The sequence below is a fragment of the Pteropus vampyrus genome, unplaced genomic scaffold (assembly GCF_000151845.1).
Source record: "Pteropus vampyrus isolate Shadow unplaced genomic scaffold, Pvam_2.0 Scaffold647, whole genome shotgun sequence".
NCBI classification, from domain to species: Eukaryota; Metazoa; Chordata; class Mammalia; order Chiroptera; family Pteropodidae; genus Pteropus; species Pteropus vampyrus.
The window spans coordinates 161,988-178,347 of record NW_011889428.1 but is presented as its reverse complement, the minus strand read 5'-3'; the positions used below and the strand labels follow the sequence as shown (position 1 = coordinate 178,347).

The following is a 16,360-nucleotide window of genomic DNA, read 5'->3' as shown; positions in this document are numbered from 1 at the left end:
TTGTGTTTGTCTCGGTCTCTTCCTCTGGAACCTGCAGGCTTTGTTTATTTATTTAATAGTTGCTGATTGTCTCTCAAATAACTGAGAAGCCAGGGGGCCACGGGGTCATTTGATTTGTGGGCGTCCCTTTCAGTGAGGTGCAGCCACTGTCTGAGTCTGTGAGCACAGCCAGAGGGGGTTCTGTCCGGAGAAGACCTGGGGTTGTTGGTGCAGCTCGGAGACCTCTGGACCCTCTCTGTCTCCCACAGCCTCCGCGGTCTGGGGGCGTTTGGGGGACTCTGCCACAACCATTCCCTCGGCTTAGCGTCTCTGAGTCCCAGGCATCTGTGGGAAACCACCACGATAGCAGAGGCCGTGGGTGGGGCCCGGCCCCCAGAACTTCGAAGATACCCCGTGTACCTTTAGGGGACCTGAATTGCTGGCTAATGGAGGATGACAAGTAGGGTTAGAGACAAAAGAGTCACAGTAACGTCCGCTTCGGAATCAGCGTTTCGGTTCAGAAATGTTTTGGGAGTGTATTAGTCGGCTTTCTGGCCCACCGATGTTGTGTAACAAACCCCCCCCCCCCCCCAAGTTCAGAGGCTTGCAGCAACAAGCACGCGCTTCCTGCTTATGAGACATCGCACCGGCTGGCTCCCCTGGGCTGTGCGGGGTGGAATCAGGTAGGCCCGGTCGGGTTTGGGGCTGGATTTAGGGCTGAACCACGTCCATTTTGAGGCCGGCGGGTTCCTGAGGCTCATCGTGGTGCTTCTCCCACGTGCTGTAAGAAAAAGCTCTGCCAAGTCATGTGGACGCATTTAAAATGTCTGCCCATCACAGCCGCTAACCCCCTGTTGTCCGGAGCAAGTAACAAGGTCAAGTCCAACATCCGTGTGTGGGGGGGAGGTCTGTTCTAGTTGGGAGGGCTTGGCAGCCAAGGGGATCAGATGTATATTTGTATTACGGGGAGGCAGGGGAGGGAAGGAGTGGGGTTTGTGAGGGAGGGAGGGGGACCCCGGGAGGGAGGGGGACCCCAGTGGGCAGGAGTGTACACGCCCAGTTGCATCCAGGAGAATGAGCTCTGTGGGAGGGTGATCCTGGCATCTAGTGGGTGGAGACCGGGGTCAGTCATGCTAAACTTCTCGTAATGCACAGAACAGCCCCCGCGTGTCCCCAGCCCCCCCACAGGAATTATCTGGCCCACGGGTCGGGAGCTGAAAAGCCCGGCAGGAAGGCAGTTTCCAGGTGATTCCGGGCGCTTGGAGGTTTGCGAGCCGCAGCTTGCATGACTGTCTCTGTCGGAAGGGGAGCTGGCAGTTCTGTCCCTTTACAGGCGGCAGAGAGGACCTGGGGAGGAGGGCGTGGTGTCGTGCCTCGGAGGTGACGGCTGTGTGAGAGGTAAACAGCAAGGTCTTCGCTCGATCTCCAGGAGCCCTGTGGCTTTTTATCATTTGCTTTGCCGTTTACCAACTTCGTAAGCTTTGCTAATTCTTTCCTCTTGCTCAGCCTAATAAAAACGGACCGTTTATTTCGTGTTGAAAAATCTGTTTTTTATTAGATCTCCATTATGAGCTTAGTGTGTTTTTTTTTTGTTTTTTTTTTTCTCCAGGGGGCCTTTTGCCAGCTCTTTCTTGTAAGCATGTGTTTTATTTTTCCTCACCAGTGAGATCGCACGTTCTCGACAGCAGAGATCGTGCCTGAAGTTTCCTCCCCGCGTTGACAAGGATGCAGAGACGGCGTTTACCGGGCCGTTGCTCACGGTGTCCGCTACAAGCCAGGTTGTGCTCGGTGTGTAAGGCTCATGCGTCAGACCAGCTTTTATACCTTGCTGTGAATCTTGCTGCCGTCCCTCGGGGCCTGGTGGCGAGCGGGCTGCTCTCGGTTGCTTTGCAGAGAAAAGGAAGCTTTGACCTCGCGAGCGGAAGGGAGCCGTGTCCTGCAGAGTCCTGCAGAGTCCGATGGCCTCTTTTGCTCCTGGGCTCTCATGGTTTTATTTTGGGGGGTTGAAATGTTGGGGGTGGGGGCGGGGTGTTGCTGGCTGGCGGGACAAGCAGAGAACAGTGTGATGAGTCGAGGCGTCTCCGTCCCCACCTGCATGGTGGACAGCACGCAGATTCGGAGCTGCTGTCCAAAAGACATGGGCGCAGAAGCTTTTGTCCAGAGGTCGCTGTGTCCTCTAGACTTCGTTATCGGCAGATCAGCCAAGAGTCGCCTCTTGGGGCTACCAGCAAGTTATGGAAATAACTCTCTTATAAAACCGTTTTTTTTTTTTCCTGTGGAGTAATGATTAATCGCAGTGGCGGTTCTTGTTTGCATGTGTGTGTGGTACAGTAGTTCCGACAGCAAGGCTTTTTCCTTCCGGGTCCCACATGTGGGAAGAAACTGGCTTGTGGGCTGTAGGGAGAGGATCAGACCCACGTGCTTCTTTCTTTAAAAAAAAATTCTCTGAAACGGAGATACAGCGGCCACGTGGCGTTGCGTTGGTGTTAGGTGCACGGCGTAATGATGAGATTCTGTACGCACACGTTGCAGAATGATCTGCACGGTACGTTAGTTAACGTCCGTCAGCACACAGCTGCTAAGTTTTCATTCTTGCGACGGGAACGTGGAAGATCTACCCTCCGTGTGTTCAGATGCGCAGCACAGTGTCGTTAGTTTTGATCACCATCCATGACGTCCCTGGCACTTGTTCATCTTATCGCCGGAAGTTCGTGCCTTTTTGAGCAGCCCCGTTTCTGTCTGGAGCGAAACTTAACGGTAAGATGCAGGCGTCAAGCAGCTACAAAACGAGCATCAGGTTTTCGGGAGGGAACCCCTCCCTCGCGGGTCTGTCTCTTTTTAGGCAACTGGAAGGTCGCTCGTGGCCAACGCCTTAAAAACCACTTAGGAAGGAATTAGACTTGACTTTCTGTTCTGCCGCCTGGATGTGTGGAGCGTCTTGAGTCTCAGCTCCTGACTGTTACCATCTTTTGCAGACAGTGGGGCGAGGTCGGGAGCAGGGGCGTGTGTAGCGAGCGGAGTAATGGTGGGACGATGCGCAGTGCAGGGACGATGCGCAGTGCAGAGTTAGAAGACGTGCTTTCGAGGACAAACAGTACCATTTCGGCAACCGGCTGGGGTCCCACCTGTGACTCCGACCGTGTGACCGAGAGAGGCTCCAGAGGTCACTTATCTCCATCCGGCCACAGGGCAGTGTCTTAGCTTAACTCTGCAGAGTGCTCTCTGGAAGCCTCGTGGAGGTGATAGTTTCCTCAGGAATCGTCAGATAAGCAACCGCCAAGTTCCCCGGATGGTTCTGTCCTCCGTCAGGGGTCAGGTGTCCAGGACTTCCCTGCCTGCTCTGACTTCCTTCTGGGTACCTGCCCTCACATCCACCTGTGCAGCACGTGTAACGGGCCATGAAGACTTGTGGAGACGAGTCAGTCCTCTTGTGTGGGGGCTGGGCGTATTTGAGCCAGGGTCAGCTGGTGACTGTCCTCAGGCATGATTTGCGGGATTAGATTGGGGTAGATCCATGTAACTTAAGGTTGTCACATCTAAATTTTTTGTTCCATTATGCAGACTGATGTCTCTTGGGAAAGATCCCTTGAGTGGGAACAGAATTATCACATTTTAGTCCTGGTGCTGTTGTTAACCACCCGTGTGACACTGTCCCCAAGAGGATGGAGCCAGCGTCCTTGCCAACCGAGATGTTGGCAGAATGCTGTCGCAGCTGCCCCAGCACCGCGTGGCCGACCCGTTGTCCGTGGCTGTCACCGTGTTGACAGTCGAGTGCGGGCATTGCCCGGCCACTCGTGGTGGCGGTAAAAATTACATAACGGCGCCATCCAGGGTCCGGAAAGCTGTGTTTGGGATCTTGTCACCTTATAAGGAATTCTCGACAGGGATTACGTTCACTAACTTCTGGTGAGTGCACCGCTTTGGGGAGGAACCAGAAAAGGGTCACCTCCCAGCATATTCCAGCTTGCAGGCTTGTCTCGTGACGACGTGTGCGAGCTGTCCCTGACCTAGCGTGCGAGGTGAGGGCGCATGTGAGCTCGTCAGAGGAAGTCACGTTCAGACACTGCGTCTACATAGAAGTAGGGAGCACGGGTGGTTAACCTTGACCGCGTCGTCCTCGTTCCTTTGGAAGATGCACGAGCTGGCACCGTGGCGGCCGGCATCACGAGTGGAGGGGATTTTTCCCTTTTTTTTTTTTTTCCCTGAAAAGTCCATGGAGAATCTACTCCGAGACTGACCAACTTATTTTTTTAAGCAAAACAAAAGAAGGTGATTTTTTTGTACTGTTAAGAGGCTTAGCGTAAGAGTCGTTATTGCAGGTTGGCGACCCTTGGTGCATTTAGGGGGCTCCCTTTGGGGAGGACTCCGCGCGCGATAAGCTCGGTTCCTGCGGCGTCTGGCTTAGGACGGGCGTCCGGGAGAGCGGCCGTGTCGCGCTGTGGCTGCCTGTCAGGCTTGCTCAGACTCCGGAAGACGTTTCTGCCTTCAGCCCTCTTGTTTTTCTTTATTTGTCGTTCATTTGCTTTCCTGGAAACGTTTCCATATCTGGTCCGAGAGGACATCTCAGACGGGAAGAGCGCGAACAGGCCGCTTCCTCACCGGCCGTCGATTCGTGCCCTAAACGGTGCATTTCTGCCCCTCTGTTTCTCCCTTAAAAAATGGAGACGCATTCCGGAGCTGCTCCCGAATGTCCCCGGCGTCCTCGTGGGCTGCGGGTGTGCCCGTCCTGCCCGCCCTTGTCTATTTATTTGAACCGGCTCCCCCTGTTGAGCAGGGCGGAGGGCACAGAGCGCTTCGTGGGCCGGGGTCAGCCCGGTCTGACTTCAGGGACGAGGCATCAGGGAGAAAGGCACGGGACAGCGGAGGGAATGGGGACCAGGGAGACGCGACAGCGATGCCTCGTGCTGTGCAGGGGACGTTCTGTAGGAAAACGTGGTGAGATGGTCTGCGGCCTTTTGTAGGTCGAGTGCAGGTGACGTGTGGTGGCTCCGTCTTTATGTCATTGACGCATCCGGCCCAGATCTTCGTTGTTCACAGTAGTGACATACTGTGAAGTGGCTGAGGCTTCGTGAAGCCTCGCCCCTAGGGAAATGACGGCGTCCGGCTCCTCCGAGCCTCTGCTCATGGTACTTTTGCAGCCGGTGAGGACATAGTCTTGTTTTCGGGGCGCTTCTGCTCACAGTCACCCTGTCGCGTGTGCGTTGTTGATGCGTCCACAGTGACGCCGCGGCCAACGACACGTGACTCCCGCCTGCCCCGTGCTCACATCCCGCGCGCATCTCCCCCCGTGAGGCGCCTCATGCCTCTGTCGCCCGGAGGGACCCCAGGCAGCATTTCAGCCCCGTGCTCGGCGGCCGTTCCACACAGAGGCGGCACCCACCAGAAGCACAGACGTGCGACAGCTGTGGCTCTGTGCCGACCGTGACACGGAACGAGTGGACAGCCGGGGGCCCGGAACGAGAAGGCAGGACGTCCGCTGGCTCAGCCCGTCGGGGAAACGTGCGTGGAGGTTCAATCGACCTTGTCACCGTCTACAGGGATCGGGGGTTACAGACAGATTTTAGCCAAAAAGAAAACTCACACGTACAGAATCCTTCAGTGCGGGCAGTCAGCGGGGTGTGTGCGCATAGTGAGTGTCCCCGTGCCCCAGGTGAGCACGCACACGTGAGTGTGTTTGCATTTGGAGACGGATTTTTAACAGCCCGGAAGCGGCTGCCGTGGGGTGTCCTCGGGCCCCGAGGAGACACAATTGGAGGCACCAGCGTTTTAACGGGGAGGAGGCCCGTGGGCGTCAGGGGTGCGGGTGGGCCGAGCCGGGACAGCCGGGGGCCTCTGCGGGTGTGGCTGAGCTTCGGCCAGCCACCTGGGGCGGGGGGCGGGGTGGTCTGCATCAGGGTCAGTGTGGGTGGTGGCAGGGATGGCCGCCCGCCCTCCTCATTCGTGGCCGGGCGAGCGAGGCCCGGCACACTCTTTCTTTCTTGAAAGGAGATGGGAGCTTAGCACCTCCACAGCCGAGGACGCAACTTGCGACTTCAGTTTTCTACATTAAAAAAAGACAGGGTCCCCGTATGGGTTAAAGCGACGCACCTTGCCGTTCCGATGGGGCGCCGCGGGCTGCGGCGGGTGGCTGAGGGTTCACCCGGCAGAATCTCCTTGAGGTGCGAGGCCGCTGTCAGGCGTGGGGCTGACGGCCTGTGTCTTCTCGGCCTGTCCAGACAGCTCCCTGTGTCTCGGCCACCTCTGAGACGTGATCTCGCCCTCGCGGGACACAGTGGCAGCGTTGGGGCTGACAGCGCCTTCTCGGGGCTCTCGGGGCATCTTCGCCCCGGGGGGTTTACCAGAATGGCCCCTCCCCCAAATCGTGGTGGAAAGTGAGCCAGCATCTTGAAGAAGCTGTTGGCTTTATGCGTCGGCGTGGCGCGTGTGTGTGTGTGTGTGTGTGTGTGTGTAAGGTTGTTTTAATCCATCAGAGTGAGCTTTGTCTGGGCACTTTCTTTTCCTTCAGTTTTGTGGCTGCCAAACTTGGAAGTCCTGTGTTTCAATGTCCATTCCTAAAGAGGTGGTTTTAGGGCACACGACACCGTGTGACGACAGCTTCTGAAGCGAGACCTTTCGATGCCATTCGGGGAAACACGTTAACCACCAGTGCGTGAAAACAGCTTCTCAACTCGGTCTGCAAATGAACACAGTTTGTTTAATTAAAAATATCCTGAAGGATGGCTGGCTTCCAAGGGCGGTGGAATCTGTTTTTGAAAATTGACAGGAAAGTTTAGTCTGACTTGGAGTCATACAGATGAATTCCGTAAGCAACTTCTCTGTTTCAGGGGAGGTCAATTCCGAGACCAGTTCTTTAAAAGACATTCGCCTGTCCTCTGTGTTGATAAGTCGGTGTTCCTGAGCCGGCGGCCACGACGTAGTGGGACAAGGTTGTGTTTGCTGACTTGTGCCAGCGAGGGCACCGTGGGACCTCTCAGCAGGTGGGAGGTAGGAAGGACTTCAAAGCCACGGGCCGTGTGCCGTGTGCCGTGTGCCGTGTGCATTTAAGGGGTTGCAATCCTTGCCCGATGGTGCTGGTCTCTGACGCCGCCCACGTTTCACGGCCTCGCCGTGGGTCCCCGCCGTCGGCAGCCGCTTTTCTCTTTCGATTAATACGTATTTGGTTGACAGAATAGGTGAGTGACGGCTGGAACGTCTATGCTTAAACCTCTGAAACGTGCACATGAAGGACTCGTCCCAGGAGGAGCTCCCGGAGGTGGTCCTAGTGTCACCTCTCAGCCTTCGAAGCTGACAGACCAGCTTCTTCCTTACATGCTGTTATCGATCGCAGAGCCGGGCCGCCCTTCAGGATGACGGGAACTCGAGGCTGGGAAGAGGTCGGCTTGGAACGACGGCAGCGCTTTGTGGTTCCCATTTTAGAACGTTGGGGGACTTCTTTTAGATCATGTTTTCTAAATTTCATTTCGGACTGTTTATTTCTAGTATTTGCAGAATATTAAATTTTAATGCAACGGAAGACCTTTATTTTTCCTTGTTACTTACAGGAACACTGGCCGTGCTTGTTGCAGCTAGTTTTTATGGACTAGAAAGCCTTTACGGGGTTCGTTTATGTCCCTTGGGTTTGCCATGGTTAGTCCTCCAAACCACCAGGAGGATGCCCTAGGAACGGAGACTGTTAGGTTTTTAAAAATTATTTAGTGGAAAAAAAATATATTTATTTTAAATGACTTATTTTGGTTAATCGTAGGCTCACAAGAAGTTGCACAGATAGTGCTGAGAGATCCTGGGGGCCATCACTGAGCTTCCTGCAATGGTGGCGTGTCGTGTAACCTTAGGGCAGCATCAGGAATTCCTGGCACAATCCCGCGTGCTCGTCCCCGGCCTCACTGGGAGGTCAGCCGAGTCTGCACACGCTCATTTGTGAGTTGCCTTTTAAAGATGAGGGTAGGTAATAGGAGCATCTCTTTCAAAACGTCCGTGGGACGTGAATCGAGCAGAGGGGAACACAGGCACCCCATAAGGATCACCTTGACTTTCTCGGTGGCCGAGGGCCATGTGGCAGGGGCCAGCAGCCCGGGGAGGGCAGAAGCGGTTTTAGTGGTCACGAGCTGCCCGCGTCGGAATGGGGCGCACTCCTTTAGTTTCCGATGCTGGGGTGGGACGAGACGTCCCCCCTTCACGCTCCGAGCTGGGGGGCGGACGGGGAGGGGACACGCCAGCTTTGCACAGCCGGAAGTCCCTGCTTTGTAAACGCACGACACGGCCTCATCTCCCTGAGCATCGCGTTTGCTGTTGTTTACGTTTCCCGGGCCTCGCTTTGGAATTTCACTGCCCCCCCCACCCGCCCCCCGCCAGTGTGCTGGGGCGCTTTGCCCCCTGTCTTGCTAGGAGACCAGACACGTAAATTAATCTTACACGGGACGTGAATCTCCTGTCACACAGATACGTGGCACGGTGGTTTTCTCCCGCCTCTTTGCGGGAAGGTAAGACGTTGTGGGGGGCGGGGGGAGAGACAGGGACACTGCATCTCCGGGAGCCACGTGACCGCATGTCCCCCCGCCCAGGGTTTGCACACGGGCTGCAGGTCGAGGCGCTGGGTGCAGTGCTCTTCCGGGAGCCGTGGTGGCTTGGGAAGGGCACCGTGATGGGCTGCGCCACGACGTGCCGTAAGATTGGAAGTTAGCTGTTGCTGTCGTCCGTGCCCGGTGCCTGTCCACCGTGCATAGCATTCTGGGGCTACATGAAGAGGGTTCGGTAGACAGAGCGAGCGAAATGCAGAGTACGGTCGTGGCTGCCTAGGACTGGAGCTTGCGGTCAGGACCTGGGCAGTGACCGTCGAGGGGGCTTCTGGGCCGCTGCCGTCGCTCGTGAAAACGAGCCCAGGCTGATTGGGCCGATCGGTGATGGTCCCACAAGTCAGTAAAGGGAGCAGAAACCATCGACTGGTACCTTGCAGCGGTGAATTGTGTGCTATGCGATTTATCTCTCAATAAAGCTGCTGAAAAACGATTTGGCCCACGGCTTTCCTGCTTTGACGCGTGCTCCTAAAATGTCTCACGTGGTCGTTTGTGCCTCAGAGCTCCTTCTCGCGCCCAGACGTGCTGTCACCTTCAGTGTGCAGAGAGCAGTTCCAGACACACCAGTTCCACAAAGCACGGTCCTGTCTGTTATCAGCACAGCGCCACGGTTAGGAACCAGGCCCTCGGCTGATGTCATGAGACGTGGGCTTCTGTCGTCTTTGTATTTTCTCCCTCCTCGGTCTTGGCCCGTCCCCCTCTCCCAAACAAACACACACACACAAAGAGAAAGGGAGAGCATGCCACTGCTGAATATGTTCTAGGGGTTTCGCAGAACAGAACGCAGAATATCAGACGGGAGTCCAGCCCCCACCCTTTCTGGACGGTCCACATGGAGACGAAGGTGGCGGATGGAACGCACAGGCTCAGAAAGCCACAGTCCGGCGACTCAGAGTTGGGGAGATACTTGAGAAATCTGATCCCTCGGGTCACCCCTGTCATCTTTGATGGAACGGACATAGATGGCTTCCTTCCTGAGCGTTGAGGAAGCACTCACGACGCTCGTGCTTACACGTGGAGAACCGGTCTGGGTTGCCTTCCGGTGCATCATGCTTGGCAGTGATCAGAAGCCCGTAGCTTTAAGTAACAGGAATTATTTCTCCACTCATAAACGCAAGCAAAATGAAAAGCACACTTCTGGTGTGAAAGTGTTTTTTAGAAAAGCTGCTCACAGCCAGGTGGTCATTTAATATTTGCTGACACTCAGCGATTTTGCCGTGAGCTCCGTAGGGTTGGCGAGGAGCTTACTTACACTGAGACAGCACATTAGGCTAAACTCTGGGGTTTGGTCTCCTGAAGAGACGTTGTCTAAATAGTTCTCTCTGCTATTTTGTTACTGTTCCTGCACGTCTTTGTCATAAGCTACGAATACTATGTAGTTGTGAGGGACAGTAGAAGCAACAGGCTGAAGGCAGAGTGAGATGGCAGAGCCGGGTGGGAAGATCAGCCCCCCCCACCTCATTTGAGACTTTGACCTGCAGGGAGGGGTGGCCTGTCCTGCCCCACGCCTCCCAGGCCAGCGTCCCAAGAACTTTCTGTAGTCCCTGTGCAGGTGGCGAAACCGAGGCCAGGGCCGGAAAGGAGCAGGTCCGCAGCTCTGCACTGTGCCGCTGTGAGCCGCGTGGTGGCAGGCGGGTAGTGTGACTTGAGAGCCCTCGTTTTTTGCCAGGGCGCCTCCGCACTTTCAGACGCTGGAAGCTGTTTTCCCCCTGCTTCCCGGCGCTGTTCAGTCTTAGGGTTCCGTGGTTCCCTCGGGACTCTGGGGGCGACAGTCCAGTGCGGGGGGCGGAGGCAGGAGAGGCCGGGCTGCGTATGCGGCAAGCCAGACGAAGTGACGGTGTCCGATTCTGAAAACACCTCTGAGTTCGCGCTCGAGACGGGCGCCCTTTAAGGTGGGGGCCGGATGTGGCCCGCCCGCCTGCAAGCTAAGAACGATTTCGTATTTCTAAGTGTCAACAAAAAGAAAGGATAATATTTTGCGACGTGTGAAAAGGACATGAATTTTGAATGTCACTGCCCACAAAGGTTTATTGGAACCGCAGCCACTCCCGTTGGTGTGCGTACTGTCTGTGGTTCCTTTCTCGTTAGGAAGAACGTTCCAGCACAGACCCTCTGGCCCCAGAAAGCCGAAGGGGATGTCTGTCTCTTTACAGACAGGCGTGCAGTCCCTGCCTGCTTGAATACACGGACCACCTTCCCGGTGTGACTTGTGCGTTCTCGCTGCTGATCTTCATTTGTGCCCGATTCTCATTACACCTGGATCACAGGTGCTGCTTCTGCACCACGAGAGTTACTTCGATGCGGACTTTGTCCCGGTTAAAATGCTGACCGTCTCAGGGAGAGGTAGTGCATTAAACCTCATCGGTTATTTATGCCGCAGGGTTGGAAGGGGTCGGTGCAGGCTTGGTCAGAGCAGAGCAGGGTTGTTGCATAAAATGAGGGCGTTTAGGGGGTACAGGGGCACCCCTGTGCGTGTCAGGAGAAAAGGGGAGGTTGGGTCATCCAGAAGTGACCTTTGTTTGTTCACAACTTTTTCTGCATCTGCGTCAGTGTCGCTGGGCGAAGTCCACAGCTAAGCTCCTTTCTGAGACTGGCCGGCTGATGAGAGCCACTTATCCTGAAGGTGCCCCCGCCCCCCGCCCCCAGGTTGGGGTGACAGCTGCCTGAGACGAGGGACTAGTCGGAGCAGAGCCGCAAGGCAGGGCCCCCAGCTGGGAAGCAGTCGAGTGGGGGTGGGATGTGGACCGTCTTCTTCCCCGGCCCCGGGTGCTTATTTGCATTCTAGCACCTTCTGCGGAATGCTGGCTGAACAGACGAGGGGTGAAGACTCATTTCTTGTCTTCCCAGCCACTGTTCGTGACGGTTGCTTCTGCTGGAGGCTAGCCAAGGCTGAGAGTGTGTGTGGGAGATGGCCCTAGATTTCTGTCACGCCTTCGGTCCAGGGTCCCCCTGTATGTGGGGAAAATTCCATTTCTCCCGGAAACAGCATTACGATGGAGAGGCACGGTGTCCCCTTGTACGGTGGGCACGTTATACTGTCCTGCTGTGATGTATTTGTCACGAGCAGGTTATATTTCAGTTACGAGCGCGGGCTGTCCAGGCCGTTCCAGACTCGCTGGGAACACTCGACCGTGTTTTCAGAGCGTGGCTTCTGGGAGAGAAACATTCCCGAGTGAGAAGCCGGTCCCGGCCCATCTGTAATTTGGAGGCTGCGTTTTCGCTGAACTCGACCTGTTTCGAGGCGCGTAGTAGGAACGCAGATGGCCTGCCGTGTGGTGTCTTGGGCAAGGGCCCCCACTTCCTTTGCATTTCTCCCGTTTTCTTTCCGGACATCTCAGAGCATCATGAAAACATGCTGGAGGCGTCTTCTGCGTGGGACGTGGCGTGGGGACGTGGTTGGGAGGAGCAGGGCTAAAAACGAGCGAGCACTGACCAGCAGCCGTGGCAGCCTGCGTTGTTCTCAGGCCGAACCCCACCGTCCGAGCTGCCGGCACGGTTCTGGAGTCGACAGTGTCTCGTCTCTTCTGTCCTGCTCTGGCCAGATGTCAGAATAACTCAGGAAGAGCTGAGCACGTGGCCCTTGGATCTCCGTGGCCTGAGATGCTTCTCGGCGGCAGCAGAGGCGCGCGCTCAGGGGCTCGGTGGGTGGTCGTGGTGAGTCCGAGGTACTTGCAGCTGCTGGGCGGGGAATATGTGTACGGATGACCCGAGCAAGACCAGTCACACCTTTATGCCCACAACCGGTGGACGGGATTTGTGAGTTATGTATCGAGACCCTCCTGTTCCAGGTGAGGACAGCGAACTCTGAACCCCGAGAGGGACCGTGGTTCCGCGGCGCAGCACGACGGCCGGGTTTGATTTCATTTATCGTGTTGGCGTGAGCCGTGTCCTGGGCCTTCTTCTGAGGATCAAAATTTGACATCACAGGCTGGGAGCGGAGGAGCAGAGGGACGGAGGCCGTGTCACCACCAGGAGCACTGGGAGGGGCCTCCGGAGAGGGCCTTCCTCACAGCTGCGGAGGGGCTGGGGAATCCACGTTCTGTTTTCCTCGTAGGAGCGGGTTTTCAGCCGCCGTGGGTGGCAGATGCGGGCCAGGAGAGCGAGCTTCAGAGCATGGGGACAGCGGGCGCACCCTCCTCCTGGCACAGGTCCAGCCCTGAAGGTCGGGGGGACGGCGCGGGGCTGAACGAGCGTCTGGGGAAGGGGACGCTCGGTGTTTGAGTGGAGTAACAGGCAGTGGAAGTTTCTAGACAGAAGGCGAAGAGGATAGCGGAGTGTTTCTTGCAAGAGGAACCTTTCCCCTCGGAAAGGGAGCGCGGGGGACGTTTGTTTTGAGGCGGGGGGACGCGGTCCACGCGTGGGCGTTTTGGAAGCGGGGAAGAAGGCAGATCCTCTGGAAAGGTGTAGCAGGGGATGGCTGAGCACGACAGTCTCGGTTTTCTAGGGGAGCAGGGCGTCCCGAAGCCCCGAAAGCTTCGGGTGGTGGGAGCCGTGAAACACGGTGCGGTTTCTGACGTGCTCGGGGCGGGCGGCGGGCCAGCCAGAGGCGCCTCCACTTTCTCCGCTGCCCGCTCTCCCCCAGCACCCCAATTCTCACTGTCCTTCACTTCCTCCCCTTTAGGAAAGGCTTGCTCTTTTCGGAGGTGATTGCAAAGAATTAGTTCTGTTTTTAAAGACCGGTGGGTCTGGGCCGTGAGCTAGGGCAGAGGGAAGAAGAGTCGGTCCGGAAGCCGACTCTGCGGTGTCCAGTGGAACTTTCTGCCATGACGGAGATGTCCCGTAGCCATCCGAGGGGACGGTCTAGCGTGGCAGACGCTAGAGCTTCCGGTGACCTCGGGCCTCTCCTGAGGAGGGAAGGTGAGGGCTGATTTTACATCTGAGTCAGGCCGGCTGTCCGCGACGCCGCCAGGTGTGCAGCCACCAGTGGTCAGGGGGCCGCAGAAGGTCACGACCCAGCACCGGCGTTGGGACAGAAGGCCCAGGCGCCGACGGCCCGCACGAACCAAAGCGGGGCTCCCCCAATGTCATCCACTGCTGTTTTTTCTCACCTACCGATTGCGGTGCTTGGGGACTCTGTGATATATTTTTTTTCTTAATCGCGTTCTCAGCATGAGAAAGCGAGCCCCTTCAGCGGCCTTTGAAGGATGCTGTGTCACTTGGTCATCGAAGGCCGGTTCTCATGACAAGCGGTTGGGGACCCGAAGTGGATGGAGCTCCTCGGGTTTGGGGAAGGCGGGAGGGCAGAAACCCCTCCTCCATGTAATTCATCTCCTCCGGCTCCATCTCTGAATAGCGACCGTCACCATGAAGCCCTCATCGTGTCCGTTGACATTTGGCCTCGAGGAAGGGCAAAGCCTGTCTCGGGGTTTCCTCTGTGAGCGCGGTTTTTGGAGCCCGTTGAACACGGGGGCTTCATTAATTTCGTGAGCTCAGCAAGAATTCGCGGGGTTTGGGATTTGTTAAAAACCGTGCGTTTGGTAAGGAAAGAAACACTCTCCCGCCTCCATCTCCACAGACTCCTGCCTTCAGTCTGGCACAGAACACGCGAGCAGAGCGTTCCAGAAAATCAGCAAAGCCCCCCGCTCGAGCCGGTGGCGATGACGCTCATTTGTTTTTGGGCTCCGGATAGTCTGGCCGCTTTATTTGGAGCCCTCCTGTAGACCAGGGGTCCCGAGGCTGTTTGTGTCATGCTTTGCTTTGTTTTGGGTGTGGGGACGCCCTTGAGCTGTCCCACAGCCGTGGAGGCTTCTCAGAATAACATTTCCCAGTGCGCTGAAAAAGGGATAGACTTGCAAAGTGATAAAAGGTGCTGTCATCACAATGTTAAAAACGAAATTTATTTGTGGAGGAGGGATACGGTGTGCTTTTTTTTTTCATCGTAGTCAAATATGCGTAACGTAATTACCGTCTTCGCCCGTTAAGTGTGCGGTCCCGTGGCTTTAAGAGAGGTCACGTGATGGCGCCGTCGTCACCATGCCCCTAAAGAACTTTTCACCTGCCCCAGCTGTAAGTGTCCTGTCACACGCTCACTCCTTGCTCCCCGCGGCCCCCGGCCCCCACCATTCTGCTCTCTGTCTCTGGGTTTGGCTGCTGGAGGGACCTCCTGCCACTGGAACCTGACAGTATTTGTCCTTTTGTGACTGGCTCATTTCAATGTCGTCAGGGGTCGTCCACTTGGGTGGATGATATTCCATGGTGTGTACAGACACTTCGTTCATCCGTTCATCTGTCGATGGACACTGGGTTTTCTACACCAGGGGTCCCCATCCCCTCGCATGTGGACCGGTACCGGTCCGTGGCCTGTCAGGAACCGGGCCACACAGCAAGAGGTGAGCGGCGGGCAGGCGAGCTCAGCTTCATGTGTATCTGCAGCTGCTCCCCAGCCCTGGATCCACCGCCTCAGCCCAGCCTCAGCTCGTCAGGTGTCACACGCTCACGGGAGCGCCGGTCCTTGGGGCCACAGAGGTTGGCGACCGGTGCCCTTCACCTTTTGGCTACTGTGGCTAGTGCTGCTGTGAAGCTGGCTTTGCAAACATCTCGAGGCCTGCTGTCAGTTGTTTTCCGTGTGTTTCTTAAACGTTTTAAGTAACGCTCTCTAGAATGGCTTGACCCTGACCGTCATTTTGAAGAAGTGGCCAGTGTTTAATTTTAAAGTGCCTGAGGCATTTGTAACATGATATGAAAAAAATGTCTGCCGTTTCTGTTGGCGAAAATCTCTGGGGTCTGCTCATTTACCACGAAGGTTTGTTGCCTACGTTTCTGATGGAATTCGGTGAAAGGTTAGTGAAAATATAGTAGTTGCCCTCTGCCCGCCCCTCCCCCGATCCAAGTTCACCGACCCCCGTGAACTTTGGTCTGCACACACATTCCAGCCAGGTCGGGAGACTGACTTTCCCAGAACAGATGTAGAACTTTCTGCCTCCGTCTCTGGGGGGGGGGACCCCGCCCCCAAACCCTCTGCTCTGTTACCGTCTGTGGAAATGTTTGCCGAGCCAGCGGCCTCCCCCCGGCCCCCAACCCACTCATTTATCCGTTCATTCAACAAATATTTGGCTAGTGCTGTGTGCTAAGTGCTGCCCCACACCCTAGGCACGCAGCGGGGAACGAAACAGACTTGCTTTGTGTCGGCGTAGACCACCGGCTTCCGACACTCATGGGTGTCACGGGCAAATCCAGGCGGCCGGGAGAGTCTATGGAAGGGGCGTCTCAGTCACTGAGGAGGAGACATGGACGATGGCACTGGAGGGATGAGTGGAGGGGGCGGAGATGCCTGGCCGAGGAGCAGCTTGTGCGAAGGTCCTGGGTTGGTCTGCAGTGGGTGAGCAGAGGCGGAGACGGATTGTCCGGGGTCCCTTGGCCAGGGCTGTGGGCTGTGTTAAGAAGTCAGTTCTAGTTCTAGTTCTGAGACCACTGTGCGACGGCGAAGGAAGAGAAGGGCCAGGCCTGCACCCCGAGCTGGGCGCTGGCTGCTCAGGGCAGAACGACTTAGAGTCAGCGGGGAAGCAGGTCGACCGGCGGTGCCTGCGGAATGTCCTGGAAGAGGAGGTCGCGTGGGCCGGGTGGTCCCAGGCACGGAGAGGAGGGCGTTAGTTACAGACACGGCTTTGGAGTTTTGGGGGTTCTCGATTGCCGTCCACCGTAAGGGGTTTCCCTCGTCTCCTTCCATTGAAATTCTTTACGCTGAGAGTCACTCTTAAGCGTTTATGTGCCTGTCTTAAATTGTGTCTACCATACGACCCAGCAATCCCTCTACTGGGCGTTTACCCCGAAGACTTGACAACCCGTGTCCGAAAAGATATTTGCACATT

General features: G+C 56.4%; 1 long non-coding RNA gene across 2 annotated transcripts in view; it reads left to right on the top strand.

Annotated features, from left to right (window-relative positions):
* The first annotated feature begins 1,153 nt into the window (after positions 1-1,153).
* The window catches only part of LOC105308969, a 114,326-nt gene continuing 99,119 nt past the window's right edge, over positions 1,154-16,360 (top strand). Inside the window, exons 1-2 of one of the 2 annotated variants that reach the window (XR_002778187.1) lie at positions 1,154-1,377; positions 1,643-1,767. This is a non-coding gene — a long non-coding RNA (uncharacterized LOC105308969). The remainder of the gene's footprint in view (positions 1,378-1,642; positions 1,768-16,360) is intronic. The other variant, XR_897356.2, reaches the window with a different exon arrangement.